Consider the following 15,677-nt stretch of genomic DNA (forward strand, 5'->3'; position numbering starts at 1 on the left):
CGGAAGGTGTTTACTGGCCGTGAGCTACCCTTGGTGCACAAATATCGTTCCGACGATAACTTTTGATCCGCCCGTCAGATCGTCGCGATTCTTATATTGATTCGGGGGTACTCGGGAAGATCCATCGCGCGATGACAGCCCTGGCGGTCATCCGGCTTCCCGACATGCTCGGATCGTCCATCCGGTGTCATCTAGCAGGATTTTTTCGCACTTTCATTTAAACGGACTTCGTACGACAATGCGAGTGAAAACTCTTTATTACTTTGACAATGGAGAGGCATGCTGGGTGCGATCATACCAGCACAAATGCACTGGATCCCATCAGAACTCCGAAGTTAAGCGTGCTTGGGCGAGAGTAGTACTAGGATGGGTGACCTCCTGGGAAGTCCTCGTGTTGCACCCCTGTCACTTTTTTCGGCTATCTACCACTTTTTTCGAACAATCTTTCGGTTCTGGAACATCGATGCGAACTGAAACGCACGTTTAGTGCGACGCCTCCTACGTTTCGGTTCGGATCTTTTTATTTTCTTCCGGATGGTGAATTCAAAGACGTCCGGTCTTTATTATGGCGGGGTGATAGTGTCGTTTGATTCGATAAACGGAATTCGTTCTGACATTTCATTTGCGGTCAAATTATAGCGGGGGTTTGTTTAGATTCAGTGACGTATAGGCTATAGCGGATGAGTGTACTAGTGGATGCGAGTCATGAATCCGGTCGGAAGGTGTTTACTGGCCGTGAGCTACCCTTGGTGCACAAATATCGTTCCGACGATAACTTTTGATCCGCCCGTCAGATCGTGGCGATTCTTATATTGATTCGGGGGTACTCGGGAAGATTCATCGCGCGATGACAGCCTTGGCTGTCATCCGGCTTCCAGACATGCTCGGATCGTCCATCCGGTGTCATCTAGCAGGATTTTTTCGCACTTTCATTTAAACGGACTTCGTACGACAATGCGAGTGGAAACTCTTTATTACTTTGACAATGGAGAGGCATGCTGGGTGCGATCATACCAGCACAAATGCACTGGATCCCATCAGAACTCCGAAGTTAAGCGTGCTTGGGCGAGAGTAGTACTAGGATGGGTGACCTCCTGGGAAGTCCTCGTGTTGCACCCCTGTCACTTTTTTCGGCTATCTACCACTTTTTTCGAACAATCTTTCGGTTCTGGAACATCGATGCGAACTGAAACGCACGTTTAGTGCGTCGCCTCCTACGTTTCGGTTCGGATCTTTTTATTTTCTTCCGGATGGTGAATTCAAAGACGTCCGGTCTTTATTATGGCGAGGTGATAGTGTCGTTTGATTCGATAAACGGAATTCGTTCTGACATTTCATTTGCGGTCAAATTATAGCGGGGGTTTGTTTAGATTCAGTGACGTACAGGCTATAGCGGATGAGTGTACTAGTGGATGCGAGTCATGAATCCGGTCGGAAGGTGTTTACTGGCCGTGAGCTACCCTTGGTGCACAAATATCGTTCCGACGATAACTTTTGATCCGCCCGTCAGATCGTGGCGATTCTTATATTGATTCGGGGGTACTCGGGAAGATTCATCGCGCGATGACAGCCTTGGCGGTCATCCGGCTTCCAGACATGCTCGGATCGTCCATCCGGTGTCATCTAGCAGGATTTTTTCGCACTTTCATTTAAACGGACTTCGTACGACAATGCGAGTGGAAACTCTTTATTACTTTGACAATGGAGAGGCATGCTGGGTGCGATCATACCAGCACAAATGCACTGGATCCCATCAGAACTCCGAAGTTAAGCGTGCTTGGGCGAGAGTAGTACTAGGATGGGTGACCTCCTGGGAAGTCCTCGTGTTGCACCCCTGTCACTTTTTTCGTCTATCTACCACTTTTTTCGAACAATCTTTCGGTTCTGGAACATCGATGCGAACTGAAACGCACGTTTAGTGCGTCGCCTCCTACGTTTCGGTTCGGATCTTTTTATTTTCTTCCGGATGGTGAATTCAAAGACGTCCGGTCTTTATTATGGCGAGGTGATAGTGTCGTTTGATTCGATAAACGGAATTCGTTCTGACATTTCATTTGCGGTCAAATTATAGCGGGGGTTTGTTTAGATTCAGTGACGTACAGGCTATAGCGGATGAGTGTACTAGTGGATGCGAGTCATGAATCCGGTCGGAAGGTGTTTACTGGCCGTGAGCTACCCTTGGTGCACAAATATCGTTCCGACGATAACTTTTGATCCGCCCGTCAGATCGTCGCGATTCTTATATTGATTCGGGGGTACTCGGGAAGATCCATCGCGCGATGACAGCCTTGGCGGTCATCCGGCTTCCCGACATGCTCGGATCGTCCATCCGGTGTCATCTAGCAGGATTTTTTCGCACTTTCATTTAAACGGACTTCGTACGACAATGCGAGTGAAAACTCTTTATTACTTTGACAATGGAGAGGCATGCTTGGTGCGATCATACCAGCACAAATGCACTGGATCCCATCAGAACTCCGAAGTTAAGCGTGCTTGGGCGAGAGTAGTACTAGGATGGGTGACCTCCTGGGAAGTCCTCGTGTTGCACCCCTGTCACTTTTTTCGGCTATCTACCACTTTTTTCGAACAATCTTTCGGTTCTGGAACATCGATGCGAACTGAAACGCACGTTTAGTGCGTCGCCTCCTACGTTTCGGTTCGGATCTTTTTATTTTCTTCCGGATGGTGAATTCAAAGACGTCCGGTCTTTATTATGGCGGGGTGATAGTGTCGTTTGATTCGATAAACGGAATTCGTTCTGACATTTCATTTGCAGTCAAATTATAGCGGGGGTTTGTTTAGATTCACTGACGTACAGGCTATAGCGGATGAGTGTACTAGTGGATGCGAGTCATGAATCCGGTCGGAAGGTGTTTACTGGCCGTGAGCTACCCTTGGTGCACAAATATCGTTCCGACGATAACTTTTGATCCGCCCGTCAGATCGTGGCGATTCTTATATTGATTCGGGGGTACTCGGGAAGATTAATCGCGCGATGACAGCCCTGGCGGTCATCCGGCTTCCCGACATGCTCGGATCGTCCATCCGGTGTCATCTAGCAGGATTTTTTCGCACTTTCATTTAAACGGACTTCGTACGACAATGCGAGTGGAAACTCTTTATTACTTTGACAATGGAAAGGCATGCTGGGTGCGATCATACCAGCACAAATGCACTGGATCCCATCAGAACTCCGAAGTTAAGCGTGCTTGGGCGAGACTAGTACTAGGATGGGTGACCTCCTGGGAAGTCCTCGTGTTGCACCCCTGTCACTTTTTTCGGCTATCTACCACTTTTTTCGAATAATCTTTCGGTTCTGGAACATCGATGCGAACTGAAACGCACGTTTAGTGCGACGCCTCCTACGTTTCGGTTCGGATCTTTTTATTTTCTTCCGGATGGTGAATTCAAATACGTCCGGTCTTTATTATGGCGGGGTGATAGTGTCGTTTGATTCGATAAACGGAATTCGTTCTGACATTTCATTTGCGGTCAAAATATAGCGGGGGTTTGTTTAGATTCAGTGACGCACAGGCTATAGCGGATGAGTGTACTAGTGGATTCGAGTCATGAATCCGGTCGGAAGGTGTTTACTGGCCGTGAGCTACCCTTGGTGCACAAATATCGTTCCGACGATAACTTTTGATCCGCCCGTCAGATCGTGGCGATTCTTATATTGATTCGGGGGTACTCGGGAAGATTCATCGCGCGATGACAGCCCTGGCGGTCATCCGGCTTCCCGACATGCTCGGATCGTCCATCCGGTGTCATCTAGCAGGATTTTTTCGCACTTTCATTTAAACGGACTTCGTACGACAATGCGAGTGGAAACTCTTTATTACTTTGACAATGAAAAGGCATGCTGGGTGCGATCATACCAGCACAAATGCACTGGATCCCATCAGAACTCCGAAGTTAAGCGTGCTTGGGCGAGAGTAGTACTAGGATGGGTGACCTCCTGAGAAGTCCTCGTGTTGCACCCCTGTCACTTTTTTCGGCTATCTACCACTTTTTTCGAACAATCTTTCGGTTCTGGAACATCGATGCGAACTGAAACGCACGTTTAGTGCGACGCCTCCTACGTTTCGGTTCGGATCTTTTTATTTTCTTCCGGATGGTGAATTCAAAGACGTCCGGTCTTTATTATGGCGGGGTGATAGTGTCGTTTGATTCGATAAACGGAATTCGTTCTGACATTTCATTTGCGGTCAAATTATAGCGGGGGTTTGTTTAGATTCAGTGACGTATAGGCTATAGCGGATGAGTGTACTAGTGGATGCGAGTCATGAATCCGGTCGGAAGGTGTTTACTGGCCGTGAGCTACCCTTGGTGCACAAATATCGTTCCGACGATAACTTTTGATCCGCCCGTCAGATCGTGGCGATTCTTATATTGATTCGGGGGTACTCGGGAAGATTCATCGCGCGATGACAGCCTTGGCGGTCATCCGGCTTCCAGACATGCTCGGATCGTCCATCCGGTGTCATCTAGCAGGATTTTTTCGCACTTTCATTTAAACGGACTTCGTACGACAATGCGAGTGGAAACTCTTTATTACTTTGACAATGGAGAGGCATGCTGGGTGCGATCATACCAGCACAAATGCACTGGATCCCATCAGAACTCCGAAGTTAAGCGTGCTTGGGCGAGAGTAGTACTAGGATGGGTGACCTCCTGGGAAGTCCTCGTGTTGCACCCCTGTCACTTTTTTCGGCTATCTACCACTTTTTTCGAACAATCTTTCGGTTCTGGAACATCGATGCGAACTGAAACGCACGTTTAGTGCGTCGCCTCCTACGTTTCGGTTCGGATCTTTTTATTTTCTTCCGGATGGTGAATTCAAAGACGTCCGGTCTTTATTATGGCGAGGTGATAGTGTCGTTTGATTCGATAAACGGAATTCGTTCTGACATTTCATTTGCGGTCAAATTATAGCGGGGGTTTGTTTAGATTCAGTGACGTACAGGCTATAGCGGATGAGTGTACTAGTGGATGCGAGTCATGAATCCGGTCGGAAGGTGTTTACTGGCCGTGAGCTACCCTTGGTGCACAAATATCGTTCCGACGATAACTTTTGATCCGCCCGTCAGATCGTCGCGATTCTTATATTGATTCGGGGGTACTCGGGAAGATCCATCGCGCGATGACAGCCCTGGCGGTCATCCGGCTTCCCGACATGCTCGGATCGTCCATCCGGTGTCATCTAGCAGGATTTTTTCGCACTTTCATTTAAACGGACTTCGTACGACAATGCGAGTGAAAACTCTTTATTACTTTGACAATGGAGAGGCATGCTGGGTGCGATCATACCAGCACAAATGCACTGGATCCCATCAGAACTCCGAAGTTAAGCGTGCTTGGGCGAGAGTAGTACTAGGATGGGTGACCTCCTGGGAAGTCCTCGTGTTGCACCCCTGTCACTTTTTTCGGCTATCTACCACTTTTTTCGAACAATCTTTCGGTTCTGGAACATCGATGCGAACTGAAACGCACGTTTAGTGCGTCGCCTCCTACGTTTCGGTTCGGATCTTTTTATTTTCTTCCGGATGGTGAATTCAAAGACGTCCGGTCTTTATTATGGCGGGGTGATAGTGTCGTTTGATTCGATAAACGGAATTCGTTCTGACATTTCATTTGCAGTCAAATTATAGCGGGGGTTTGTTTAGATTCACTGACGTACAGGCTATAGCGGATGAGTGTACTAGTGGATGCGAGTCATGAATCCGGTCGGAAGGTGTTTACTGGCCGTGAGCTACCCTTGGTGCACAAATATCGTTCCGACGATAACTTTTGATCCGCCCGTCAGATCGTGGCGATTCTTATATTGATTCGGGGGTACTCGGGAAGATTAATCGCGCGATGACAGCCCTGGCGGTCATCCGGCTTCCCGACATGCTCGGATCGTCCATCCGGTGTCATCTAGCAGGATTTTTTCGCACTTTCATTTAAACGGACTTCGTACGACAATGCGAGTGGAAACTCTTTATTACTTTGACAATGGAAAGGCATGCTGGGTGCGATCATACCAGCACAAATGCACTGGATCCCATCAGAACTCCGAAGTTAAGCGTGCTTGGGCGAGACTAGTACTAGGATGGGTGACCTCCTGGGAAGTCCTCGTGTTGCACCCCTGTCACTTTTTTCGGCTATCTACCACTTTTTTCGAATAATCTTTCGGTTCTGGAACATCGATGCGAACTGAAACGCACGTTTAGTGCGACGCCTCCTACGTTTCGGTTCGGATCTTTTTATTTTCTTCCGGATGGTGAATTCAAATACGTCCGGTCTTTATTATGGCGGGGTGATAGTGTCGTTTGATTCGATAAACGGAATTCGTTCTGACATTTCATTTGCGGTCAAAATATAGCGGGGGTTTGTTTAGATTCAGTGACGCACAGGCTATAGCGGATGAGTGTACTAGTGGATGCGAGTCATGAATCCGGTCGGAAGGTGTTTACTGGCCGTGAGCTACCCTTGGTGCACAAATATCGTTCCGACGATAACTTTTGATCCGCCCGTCAGATCGTGGCGATTCTTATATTGATTCGGGGGTACTCGGGAAGATTCATCGCGCGATGACAGCCCTGGCGGTCATCCGGCTTCCCGACATGCTCGGATCGTCCATCCGGTGTCATCTAGCAGGATTTTTTCGCACTTTCATTTAAACGGACTTCGTACGACAATGCGAGTGGAAACTCTTTATTACTTTGACAATGAAAAGGCATGCTGGGTGCGATCATACCAGCACAAATGCACTGGATCCCATCAGAACTCCGAAGTTAAGCGTGCTTGGGCGAGAGTAGTACTAGGATGGGTGACCTCCTGAGAAGTCCTCGTGTTGCACCCCTGTCACTTTTTTCGGCTATCTACCACTTTTTTCGAACAATCTTTCGGTTCTGGAACATCGATGCGAACTGAAACGCACGTTTAGTGCGACGCCTCCTACGTTTCGGTTCGGATCTTTTTATTTTCTTCCGGATGGTGAATTCAAAGACGTCCGGTCTTTATTATGGCGGGGTGATAGTGTCGTTTGATTCGATAAACGGAATTCGTTCTGACATTTCATTTGCGGTCAAATTATAGCGGGGGTTTGTTTAGATTCAGTGACGTATAGGCTATAGCGGATGAGTGTACTAGTGGATGCGAGTCATGAATCCGGTCGGAAGGTGTTTACTGGCCGTGAGCTACCCTTGGTGCACAAATATCGTTCCGACGATAACTTTTGATCCGCCCGTCAGATCGTGGCGATTCTTATATTGATTCGGGGGTACTCGGGAAGATTCATCGCGCGATGACAGCCTTGGCGGTCATCCGGCTTCCAGACATGCTCGGATCGTCCATCCGGTGTCATCTAGCAGGATTTTTTCGCACTTTCATTTAAACGGACTTCGTACGACAATGCGAGTGGAAACTCTTTATTACTTTGACAATGGAGAGGCATGCTGGGTGCGATCATACCAGCACAAATGCACTGGATCCCATCAGAACTCCGAAGTTAAGCGTGCTTGGGCGAGAGTAGTACTAGGATGGGTGACCTCCTGGGAAGTCCTCGTGTTGCACCCCTGTCACTTTTTTCGGCTATCTACCACTTTTTTCGAACAATCTTTCGGTTCTGGAACATCGATGCGAACTGAAACGCACGTTTAGTGCGTCGCCTCCTACGTTTCGGTTCGGATCTTTTTATTTTCTTCCGGATGGTGAATTCAAAGACGTTCGGTCTTTATTATGGCGAGGTGATAGTGTCGTTTGATTCGATAAACGGAATTCGTTCTGACATTTCATTTGCGGTCAAATTATAGCGGGGGTTTGTTTAGATTCAGTGACGTACAGGCTATAGCGGATGAGTGTACTAGTGGATGCGAGTCATGAATCCGGTCGGAAGGTGTTTACTGGCCGTGAGCTACCCTTGGTGCACAAATATCGTTCCGACGATAACTTTTGATCCGCCCGTCAGATCGTCGCGATTCTTATATTGATTCGGGGGTACTCGGGAAGATCCATCGCGCGATGACAGCCCTGGCAGTCATCCGGCTTCCCGACATGCTCGGATCGTCCATCCGGTGTCATCTAGCAGGATTTTTTCGCACTTTCATTTAAACGGACTTCGTACGACAATGCGAGTGAAAACTCTTTATTACTTTGACAATGGAGAGGCATGCTGGGTGCGATCATACCAGCACAAATGCACTGGATCCCATCAGAACTCCGAAGTTAAGCGTGCTTGGGCGAGAGTAGTACTAGGATGGGTGACCTCCTGGGAAGTCCTCGTGTTGCACCCCTGTCACTTTTTTCGGCTATCTACCACTTTTTTCGAACAATCTTTCGGTTCTGGAACATCGATGCGAACTGAAACGCACGTTTAGTGCGTCGCCTCCTACGTTTCGGTTCGGATCTTTTTATTTTCTTCCGGATGGTGAATTCAAAGACGTCCGGTCTTTATTATGGCGGGGTGATAGTGTCGTTTGATTCGATAAACGGAATTCGTTCTGACATTTCATTTGCAGTCAAATTATAGCGGGGGTTTGTTTAGATTCACTGACGTACAGGCTATAGCGGATGAGTGTACTAGTGGATGCGAGTCATGAATCCGGTCGGAAGGTGTTTACTGGCCGTGAGCTACCCTTGGTGCACAAATATCGTTCCGACGATAAATTTTGATCCGCCCGTCAGATCGTGGCGATTCTTATATTGATTCGGGGGTACTCGGGAAGATTAATCGCGCGATGACAGCCCTGGCGGTCATCCGGCTTCCCGACATGCTCGGATCGTCCATCCGGTGTCATCTAGCAGGATTTTTTCGCACTTTCATTTAAACGGACTTCGTACGACAATGCGAGTGGAAACTCTTTATTACTTTGACAATGGAAAGGCATGCTGGGTGCGATCATACCAGCACAAATGCACTGGATCCCATCAGAACTCCGAAGTTAAGCGTGCTTGGGCGAGACTAGTACTAGGATGGGTGACCTCCTGGGAAGTCCTCGTGTTGCACCCCTGTCACTTTTTTCGGCTATCTACCACTTTTTTCGAATAATCTTTCGGTTCTGGAACATCGATGCGAACTGAAACGCACGTTTAGTGCGACGCCTCCTACGTTTCGGTTCGGATCTTTTTATTTTCTTCCGGATGGTGAATTCAAATACGTCCGGTCTTTATTATGGCGGGGTGATAGTGTCGTTTGATTCGATAAACGGAATTCGTTCTGACATTTCATTTGCGGTCAAAATATAGCGGGGGTTTGTTTAGATTCAGTGACGCACAGGCTATAGCGGATGAGTGTACTAGTGGATGCGAGTCATGAATCCGGTCGGAAGGTGTTTACTGGCCGTGAGCTACCCTTGGTGCACAAATATCGTTCCGACGATAACTTTTGATCCGCCCGTCAGATCGTGGCGATTCTTATATTGATTCGGGGGTACTCGGGAAGATTCATCGCGCGATGACAGCCCTGGCGGTCATCCGGCTTCCCGACATGCTCGGATCGTCCATCCGGTGTCATCTAGCAGGATTTTTTCGCACTTTCATTTAAACGGACTTCGTACGACAATGCGAGTGGAAACTCTTTATTACTTTGACAATGAAAAGGCATGCTGGGTGCGATCATACCAGCACAAATGCACTGGATCCCATCAGAACTCCGAAGTTAAGCGTGCTTGGGCGAGAGTAGTACTAGGATGGGTGACCTCCTGAGAAGTCCTCGTGTTGCACCCCTGTCACTTTTTTCGGCTATCTACCACTTTTTTCGAACAATCTTTCGGTTCTGGAACATCGATGCGAACTGAAACGCACGTTTAGTGCGACGCCTCCTACGTTTCGGTTCGAGTCTTTTTATTTTCTTCCGGATGGTGAATTCAAAGACGTCCGGTCTTTATTATGGCGGGGTGATAGTGTCGTTTGATTCGATAAACGGAATTCGTTCTGACATTTCATTTGCGGTCAAATTATAGCGGGGGTTTGTTTAGATTCAGTGACGTATAGGCTATAGCGGATGAGTGTACTAGTGGATGCGAGTCATGAATCCGGTCGGAAGGTGTTTACTGGCCGTGAGCTACCCTTGGTGCACAAATATCGTTCCGACGATAATTTTTGATCCGCCCGTCAGATCGTGGCGATTCTTATATTGATTCGGGGGTACTCGGGAAGATTCATCGCGCGATGACAGCCTTGGCGGTCATCCGGCTTCCAGACATGCTCGGATCGTCCATCCGGTGTCATCTAGCAGGATTTTTTCGCACTTTCATTTAAACGGACTTCGTACGACAATGCGAGTGGAAACTCTTTATTACTTTGACAATGGAGAGGCATGCTGGGTGCGATCATACCAGCACAAATGCACTGGATCCCATCAGAACTCCGAAGTTAAGCGTGCTTGGGCGAGAGTAGTACTAGGATGGGTGACCTCCTGGGAAGTCCTCGTGTTGCACCCCTGTCACTTTTTTCGGCTATCTACCACTTTTTTCGAACAATCTTTCGGTTCTGGAACATCGATGCGAACTGAAACGCACGTTTAGTGCGTCGCCTCCTACGTTTCGGTTCGGATCTTTTTATTTTCTTCCGGATGGTGAATTCAAAGACGTCCGGTCTTTATTATGGCGAGGTGATAGTGTCGTTTGATTCGATAAACGGAATTCGTTCTGACATTTCATTTGCGGTCAAATTATAGCGGGGGTTTGTTTAGATTCAGTGACGTACAGGCTATAGCGGATGAGTGTACTAGTGGATGCGAGTCATGAATCCGGTCGGAAGGTGTTTACTGGCCGTGAGCTACCCTTGGTGCACAAATATCGTTCCGACGATAACTTTTGATCCGCCCGTCAGATCGTCGCGATTCTTATATTGATTCGGGGGTACTCGGGAAGATCCATCGCGCGATGACAGCCCTGGCGGTCATCCGGCTTCCCGACATGCTCGGATCGTCCATCCGGTGTCATCTAGCAGGATTTTTTCGCACTTTCATTTAAACGGACTTCGTACGACAATGCGAGTGAAAACTCTTTATTACTTTGACAATGGAGAGGCATGCTGGGTGCGATCATACCAGCACAAATGCACTGGATCCCATCAGAACTCCGAAGTTAAGCGTGCTTGGGCGAGAGTAGTACTAGGATGGGTGACCTCCTGGGAAGTCCTCGTGTTGCACCCCTGTCACTTTTTTCGGCTATCTACCACTTTTTTCGAACAATCTTTCGGTTCTGGAACATCGATGCGAACTGAAACGCACGTTTAGTGCGTCGCCTCCTACGTTTCGGTTCGGATCTTTTTATTTTCTTCCGGATGGTGAATTCAAAGACGTCCGGTCTTTATTATGGCGGGGTGATAGTGTCGTTTGATTCGATAAACGGAATTCGTTCTGACATTTCATTTGCAGTCAAATTATAGCGGGGGTTTGTTTAGATTCACTGACGTACAGGCTATAGCGGATGAGTGTACTAGTGGATGCGAGTCATGAATCCGGTCGGAAGGTGTTTACTGGCCGTGAGCTACCCTTGGTGCACAAATATCGTTCCGACGATAAATTTTGATCCGCCCGTCAGATCGTGGCGATTCTTATATTGATTCGGGGGTACTCGGGAAGATTAATCGCGCGATGACAGCCCTGGCGGTCATCCGGCTTCCCGACATGCTCGGATCGTCCATCCGGTGTCATCTAGCAGGATTTTTTCGCACTTTCATTTAAACGGACTTCGTACGACAATGCGAGTGGAAACTCTTTATTACTTTGACAATGGAAAGGCATGCTGGGTGCGATCATACCAGCACAAATGCACTGGATCCCATCAGAACTCCGAAGTTAAGCGTGCTTGGGCGAGACTAGTACTAGGATGGGTGACCTCCTGGGAAGTCCTCGTGTTGCACCCCTGTCACTTTTTTCGGCTATCTACCACTTTTTTCGAATAATCTTTCGGTTCTGGAACATCGATGCGAACTGAAACGCACGTTTAGTGCGACGCCTCCTACGTTTCGGTTCGGATCTTTTTATTTTCTTCCGGATGGTGAATTCAAATACGTCCGGTCTTTATTATGGCGGGGTGATAGTGTCGTTTGATTCGATAAACGGAATTCGTTCTGACATTTCATTTGCGGTCAAAATATAGCGGGGGTTTGTTTAGATTCAGTGACGCACAGGCTATAGCGGATGAGTGTACTAGTGGATGCGAGTCATGAATCCGGTCGGAAGGTGTTTACTGGCCGTGAGCTACCCTTGGTGCACAAATATCGTTCCGACGATAACTTTTGATCCGCCCGTCAGATCGTGGCGATTCTTATATTGATTCGGGGGTACTCGGGAAGATTCATCGCGCGATGACAGCCCTGGCGGTCATCCGGCTTCCCGACATGCTCGGATCGTCCATCCGGTGTCATCTAGCAGGATTTTTTCGCACTTTCATTTAAACGGACTTCGTACGACAATGCGAGTGGAAACTCTTTATTACTTTGACAATGAAAAGGCATGCTGGGTGCGATCATACCAGCACAAATGCACTGGATCCCATCAGAACTCCGAAGTTAAGCGTGCTTGGGCGAGAGTAGTACTAGGATGGGTGACCTCCTGAGAAGTCCTCGTGTTGCACCCCTGTCACTTTTTTCGGCTATCTACCACTTTTTTCGAACAATCTTTCGGTTCTGGAACATCGATGCGAACTGAAACGCACGTTTAGTGCGTCGCCTCCTACGTTTCGGTTCGGATCTTTTTATTTTCTTCCGGATGGTGAATTCAAAGACGTCCGGTCTTTATTATGGCGAGGTGATAGTGTCGTTTGATTCGATAAACGGAATTCGTTCTGACATTTCATTTGCGGTCAAATTATAGCGGGGGTTTGTTTAGATTCAGTGACGTACAGGCTATAGCGGATGAGTGTACTAGTGGATGCGAGTCATGAATCCGGTCGGAAGGTGTTTACTGGCCGTGAGCTACCCTTGGTGCACAAATATCGTTCCGACGATAACTTTTGATCCGCCCGTCAGATCGTCGCGATTCTTATATTGATTCGGGGGTACTCGGGAAGATCCATCGCGCGATGACAGCCGTGGCGGTCATCCGGCTTCCCGACATGCTCGGATCGTCCATCCGGTGTCATCTAGCAGGATTTTTTCGCACTTTCATTTAAACGGACTTCGTACGACAATGCGAGTGAAAACTCTTTATTACTTTGACAATGGAGAGGCATGCTGGGTGCGATCATACCAGCACAAATGCACTGGATCCCATCAGAACTCCGAAGTTAAGCGTGCTTGGGCGAGAGTAGTACTAGGATGGGTGACCTCCTGGGAAGTCCTCGTGTTGCACCCCTGTCACTTTTTTCGGCTATCTACCACTTTTTTCGAACAATCTTTCGGTTCTGGAACATCGATGCGAACTGAAACGCACGTTTAGTGCGTCGCCTCCTACGTTTCGGTTCGGATCTTTTTATTTTCTTCCGGATGGTGAATTCAAAGACGTCCGGTCTTTATTATGGCGGGGTGATAGTGTCGTTTGATTCGATAAACGGAATTCGTTCTGACATTTCATTTGCAGTCAAATTATAGCGGGGGTTTGTTTAGATTCACTGACGTACAGGCTATAGCGGATGAGTGTACTAGTGGATGCGAGTCATGAATCCGGTCGGAAGGTGTTTACTGGCCGTGAGCTACCCTTGGTGCACAAATATCGTTCCGACGATAAATTTTGATCCGCCCGTCAGATCGTGGCGATTCTTATATTGATTCGGGGGTACTCGGGAAGATTAATCGCGCGATGACAGCCCTGGCGGTCATCCGGCTTCCCGACATGCTCGGATCGTCCATCCGGTGTCATCTAGCAGGATTTTTTCGCACTTTCATTTAAACGGACTTCGTACGACAATGCGAGTGGAAACTCTTTATTACTTTGACAATGGAAAGGCATGCTGGGTGCGATCATACCAGCACAAATGCACTGGATCCCATCAGAACTCCGAAGTTAAGCGTGCTTGGGCGAGACTAGTACTAGGATGGGTGACCTCCTGGGAAGTCCTCGTGTTGCACCCCTGTCACTTTTTTCGGCTATCTACCACTTTTTTCGAATAATCTTTCGGTTCTGGAACATCGATGCGAACTGAAACGCACGTTTAGTGCGACGCCTCCTACGTTTCGGTTCGGATCTTTTTATTTTCTTCCGGATGGTGAATTCAAATACGTCCGGTCTTTATTATGGCGGGGTGATAGTGTCGTTTGATTCGATAAACGGAATTCGTTCTGACATTTCATTTGCGGTCAAAATATAGCGGGGGTTTGTTTAGATTCAGTGACGCACAGGCTATAGCGGATGAGTGTACTAGTGGATGCGAGTCATGAATCCGGTCGGAAGGTGTTTACTGGCCGTGAGCTACCCTTGGTGCACAAATATCGTTCCGACGATAACTTTTGATCCGCCCGTCAGATCGTGGCGATTCTTATATTGATTCGGGGGTACTCGGGAAGATTCATCGCGCGATGACAGCCCTGGCGGTCATCCGGCTTCCCGACATGCTCGGATCGTCCATCCGGTGTCATCTAGCAGGATTTTTTCGCACTTTCATTTAAACGGACTTCGTACGACAATGCGAGTGGAAACTCTTTATTACTTTGACAATGAAAAGGCATGCTGGGTGCGATCATACCAGCACAAATGCACTGGATCCCATCAGAACTCCGAAGTTAAGCGTGCTTGGGCGAGAGTAGTACTAGGATGGGTGACCTCCTGAGAAGTCCTCGTGTTGCACCCCTGTCACTTTTTTCGGCTATCTACCACTTTTTTCGAACAATCTTTCGGTTCTGGAACATCGATGCGAACTGAAACGCACGTTTAGTGCGACGCCTCCTACGTTTCGGTTCGGATCTTTTTATTTTCTTCCGGATGGTGAATTCAAAGACGTCCGGTCTTTATTATGGCGGGGTGATAGTGTCGTTTGATTCGATAAACGGAATTCGTTCTGACATTTCATTTGCGGTCAAATTATAGCGGGGGTTTGTTTAGATTCAGTGACGTATAGGCTATAGCGGATGAGTGTACTTGTGGATGCGAGTCATGAATCCGGTCGGAAGGTGTTTACTGGCCGTGAGCTACCCTTGGTGCACAAATATCGTTCCGACGATAACTTTTGATCCGCCCGTCAGATCGTGGCGATTCTTATATTGATTCGGGGGTACTCGGGAAGATTCATCGCGCGATGACAGCCTTGGCGGTCATCCGGCTTCCAGACATGCTCGGATCGTCCATCCGGTGTCATCTAGCAGGATTTTTTCGCACTTTCATTTAAACGGACTTCGTACGACAATGCGAGTGGAAACTCTTTATTACTTTGACAATGGAGAGGCATGCTGGGTGCGATCATACCAGCACAAATGCACTGGATCCCATCAGAACTCCGAAGTTAAGCGTGCTTGGGCGAGAGTAGTACTAGGATGGGTGACCTCCTGGGAAGTCCTCGTGTTGCACCCCTGTCACTTTTTTCGGCTATCTACCACTTTTTTCGAACAATCTTTCGGTTCTGGAACATCGATGCGAACTGAAACGCACGTTTAGTGCGTCGCCTCCTACGTTTCGGTTCGGATCTTTTTATTTTCTTCCGGATGGTGAATTCAAAGACGTCCGGTCTTTATTATGGCGAGGTGATAGTGTCGTTTGATTCGATAAACGGAATTCGTTCTGACATTTCATTTGCGGTCAAATTATAGCG

The 15,677-nt window shown here is 48.0% G+C and overlaps 22 non-coding genes across 22 annotated transcripts; all 22 read left to right on the plus strand.

Moving 5' to 3' along the window:
• Positions 1 to 284: 284 nt before the first annotated feature.
• On the plus strand, positions 285 to 403 carry LOC143871444 (5S ribosomal RNA). The gene has a single exon (XR_013246210.1). It is a non-coding gene; the product is annotated as a 5S ribosomal RNA (ribosomal RNA).
• Positions 404 to 1,000: 597 nt separating this feature from the next.
• On the plus strand, positions 1,001 to 1,119 carry LOC143871446 (5S ribosomal RNA). The gene has a single exon (XR_013246212.1). It is a non-coding gene; the product is annotated as a 5S ribosomal RNA (ribosomal RNA).
• Positions 1,120 to 1,716: 597 nt separating this feature from the next.
• On the plus strand, positions 1,717 to 1,835 carry LOC143871447 (5S ribosomal RNA). The gene has a single exon (XR_013246213.1). It is a non-coding gene; the product is annotated as a 5S ribosomal RNA (ribosomal RNA).
• Positions 1,836 to 2,432: 597 nt separating this feature from the next.
• On the plus strand, positions 2,433 to 2,551 carry LOC143873328 (5S ribosomal RNA). Its single transcript, XR_013248042.1, has one exon. It is a non-coding gene; the product is annotated as a 5S ribosomal RNA (ribosomal RNA).
• Positions 2,552 to 3,148: 597 nt separating this feature from the next.
• LOC143873155 (5S ribosomal RNA) lies at positions 3,149 to 3,267 on the plus strand. Its single transcript, XR_013247877.1, has one exon. It is a non-coding gene; the product is annotated as a 5S ribosomal RNA (ribosomal RNA).
• A 597-nt stretch (positions 3,268 to 3,864) lies between these two features.
• LOC143873046 (5S ribosomal RNA) lies at positions 3,865 to 3,983 on the plus strand. The gene has a single exon (XR_013247770.1). It is a non-coding gene; the product is annotated as a 5S ribosomal RNA (ribosomal RNA).
• Positions 3,984 to 4,580: 597 nt separating this feature from the next.
• LOC143871448 (5S ribosomal RNA) lies at positions 4,581 to 4,699 on the plus strand. Its single transcript, XR_013246214.1, has one exon. It is a non-coding gene; the product is annotated as a 5S ribosomal RNA (ribosomal RNA).
• Positions 4,700 to 5,296: 597 nt separating this feature from the next.
• Positions 5,297 to 5,415, plus strand: LOC143871449 (5S ribosomal RNA). The gene has a single exon (XR_013246215.1). It is a non-coding gene; the product is annotated as a 5S ribosomal RNA (ribosomal RNA).
• A 597-nt stretch (positions 5,416 to 6,012) lies between these two features.
• Positions 6,013 to 6,131, plus strand: LOC143873156 (5S ribosomal RNA). The gene has a single exon (XR_013247878.1). It is a non-coding gene; the product is annotated as a 5S ribosomal RNA (ribosomal RNA).
• Positions 6,132 to 6,728: 597 nt separating this feature from the next.
• On the plus strand, positions 6,729 to 6,847 carry LOC143873047 (5S ribosomal RNA). Its single transcript, XR_013247771.1, has one exon. It is a non-coding gene; the product is annotated as a 5S ribosomal RNA (ribosomal RNA).
• Positions 6,848 to 7,444: 597 nt separating this feature from the next.
• LOC143871450 (5S ribosomal RNA) lies at positions 7,445 to 7,563 on the plus strand. The gene has a single exon (XR_013246216.1). It is a non-coding gene; the product is annotated as a 5S ribosomal RNA (ribosomal RNA).
• Positions 7,564 to 8,160: 597 nt separating this feature from the next.
• Positions 8,161 to 8,279, plus strand: LOC143871451 (5S ribosomal RNA). The gene has a single exon (XR_013246217.1). It is a non-coding gene; the product is annotated as a 5S ribosomal RNA (ribosomal RNA).
• Positions 8,280 to 8,876: 597 nt separating this feature from the next.
• Positions 8,877 to 8,995, plus strand: LOC143873158 (5S ribosomal RNA). The gene has a single exon (XR_013247880.1). It is a non-coding gene; the product is annotated as a 5S ribosomal RNA (ribosomal RNA).
• Positions 8,996 to 9,592: 597 nt separating this feature from the next.
• Positions 9,593 to 9,711, plus strand: LOC143873048 (5S ribosomal RNA). Its single transcript, XR_013247772.1, has one exon. It is a non-coding gene; the product is annotated as a 5S ribosomal RNA (ribosomal RNA).
• Positions 9,712 to 10,308: 597 nt separating this feature from the next.
• On the plus strand, positions 10,309 to 10,427 carry LOC143871452 (5S ribosomal RNA). Its single transcript, XR_013246218.1, has one exon. It is a non-coding gene; the product is annotated as a 5S ribosomal RNA (ribosomal RNA).
• Positions 10,428 to 11,024: 597 nt separating this feature from the next.
• LOC143871453 (5S ribosomal RNA) lies at positions 11,025 to 11,143 on the plus strand. The gene has a single exon (XR_013246219.1). It is a non-coding gene; the product is annotated as a 5S ribosomal RNA (ribosomal RNA).
• Positions 11,144 to 11,740: 597 nt separating this feature from the next.
• On the plus strand, positions 11,741 to 11,859 carry LOC143873159 (5S ribosomal RNA). Its single transcript, XR_013247881.1, has one exon. It is a non-coding gene; the product is annotated as a 5S ribosomal RNA (ribosomal RNA).
• Positions 11,860 to 12,456: 597 nt separating this feature from the next.
• Positions 12,457 to 12,575, plus strand: LOC143873049 (5S ribosomal RNA). The gene has a single exon (XR_013247774.1). It is a non-coding gene; the product is annotated as a 5S ribosomal RNA (ribosomal RNA).
• Positions 12,576 to 13,172: 597 nt separating this feature from the next.
• LOC143871454 (5S ribosomal RNA) lies at positions 13,173 to 13,291 on the plus strand. Its single transcript, XR_013246220.1, has one exon. It is a non-coding gene; the product is annotated as a 5S ribosomal RNA (ribosomal RNA).
• A 597-nt stretch (positions 13,292 to 13,888) lies between these two features.
• LOC143873160 (5S ribosomal RNA) lies at positions 13,889 to 14,007 on the plus strand. Its single transcript, XR_013247882.1, has one exon. It is a non-coding gene; the product is annotated as a 5S ribosomal RNA (ribosomal RNA).
• A 597-nt stretch (positions 14,008 to 14,604) lies between these two features.
• On the plus strand, positions 14,605 to 14,723 carry LOC143873050 (5S ribosomal RNA). Its single transcript, XR_013247775.1, has one exon. It is a non-coding gene; the product is annotated as a 5S ribosomal RNA (ribosomal RNA).
• Positions 14,724 to 15,320: 597 nt separating this feature from the next.
• Positions 15,321 to 15,439, plus strand: LOC143871456 (5S ribosomal RNA). The gene has a single exon (XR_013246221.1). It is a non-coding gene; the product is annotated as a 5S ribosomal RNA (ribosomal RNA).
• Positions 15,440 to 15,677: the final 238 nt, after the last annotated feature.

The sequence above is a fragment of the Tasmannia lanceolata genome, unplaced genomic scaffold (assembly GCF_043159265.1).
Source record: "Tasmannia lanceolata isolate RefF3 unplaced genomic scaffold, GAP_Taslan_0.1 ptg000003l, whole genome shotgun sequence".
Taxonomy (NCBI): domain Eukaryota; kingdom Viridiplantae; phylum Streptophyta; class Magnoliopsida; order Canellales; family Winteraceae; genus Tasmannia; species Tasmannia lanceolata.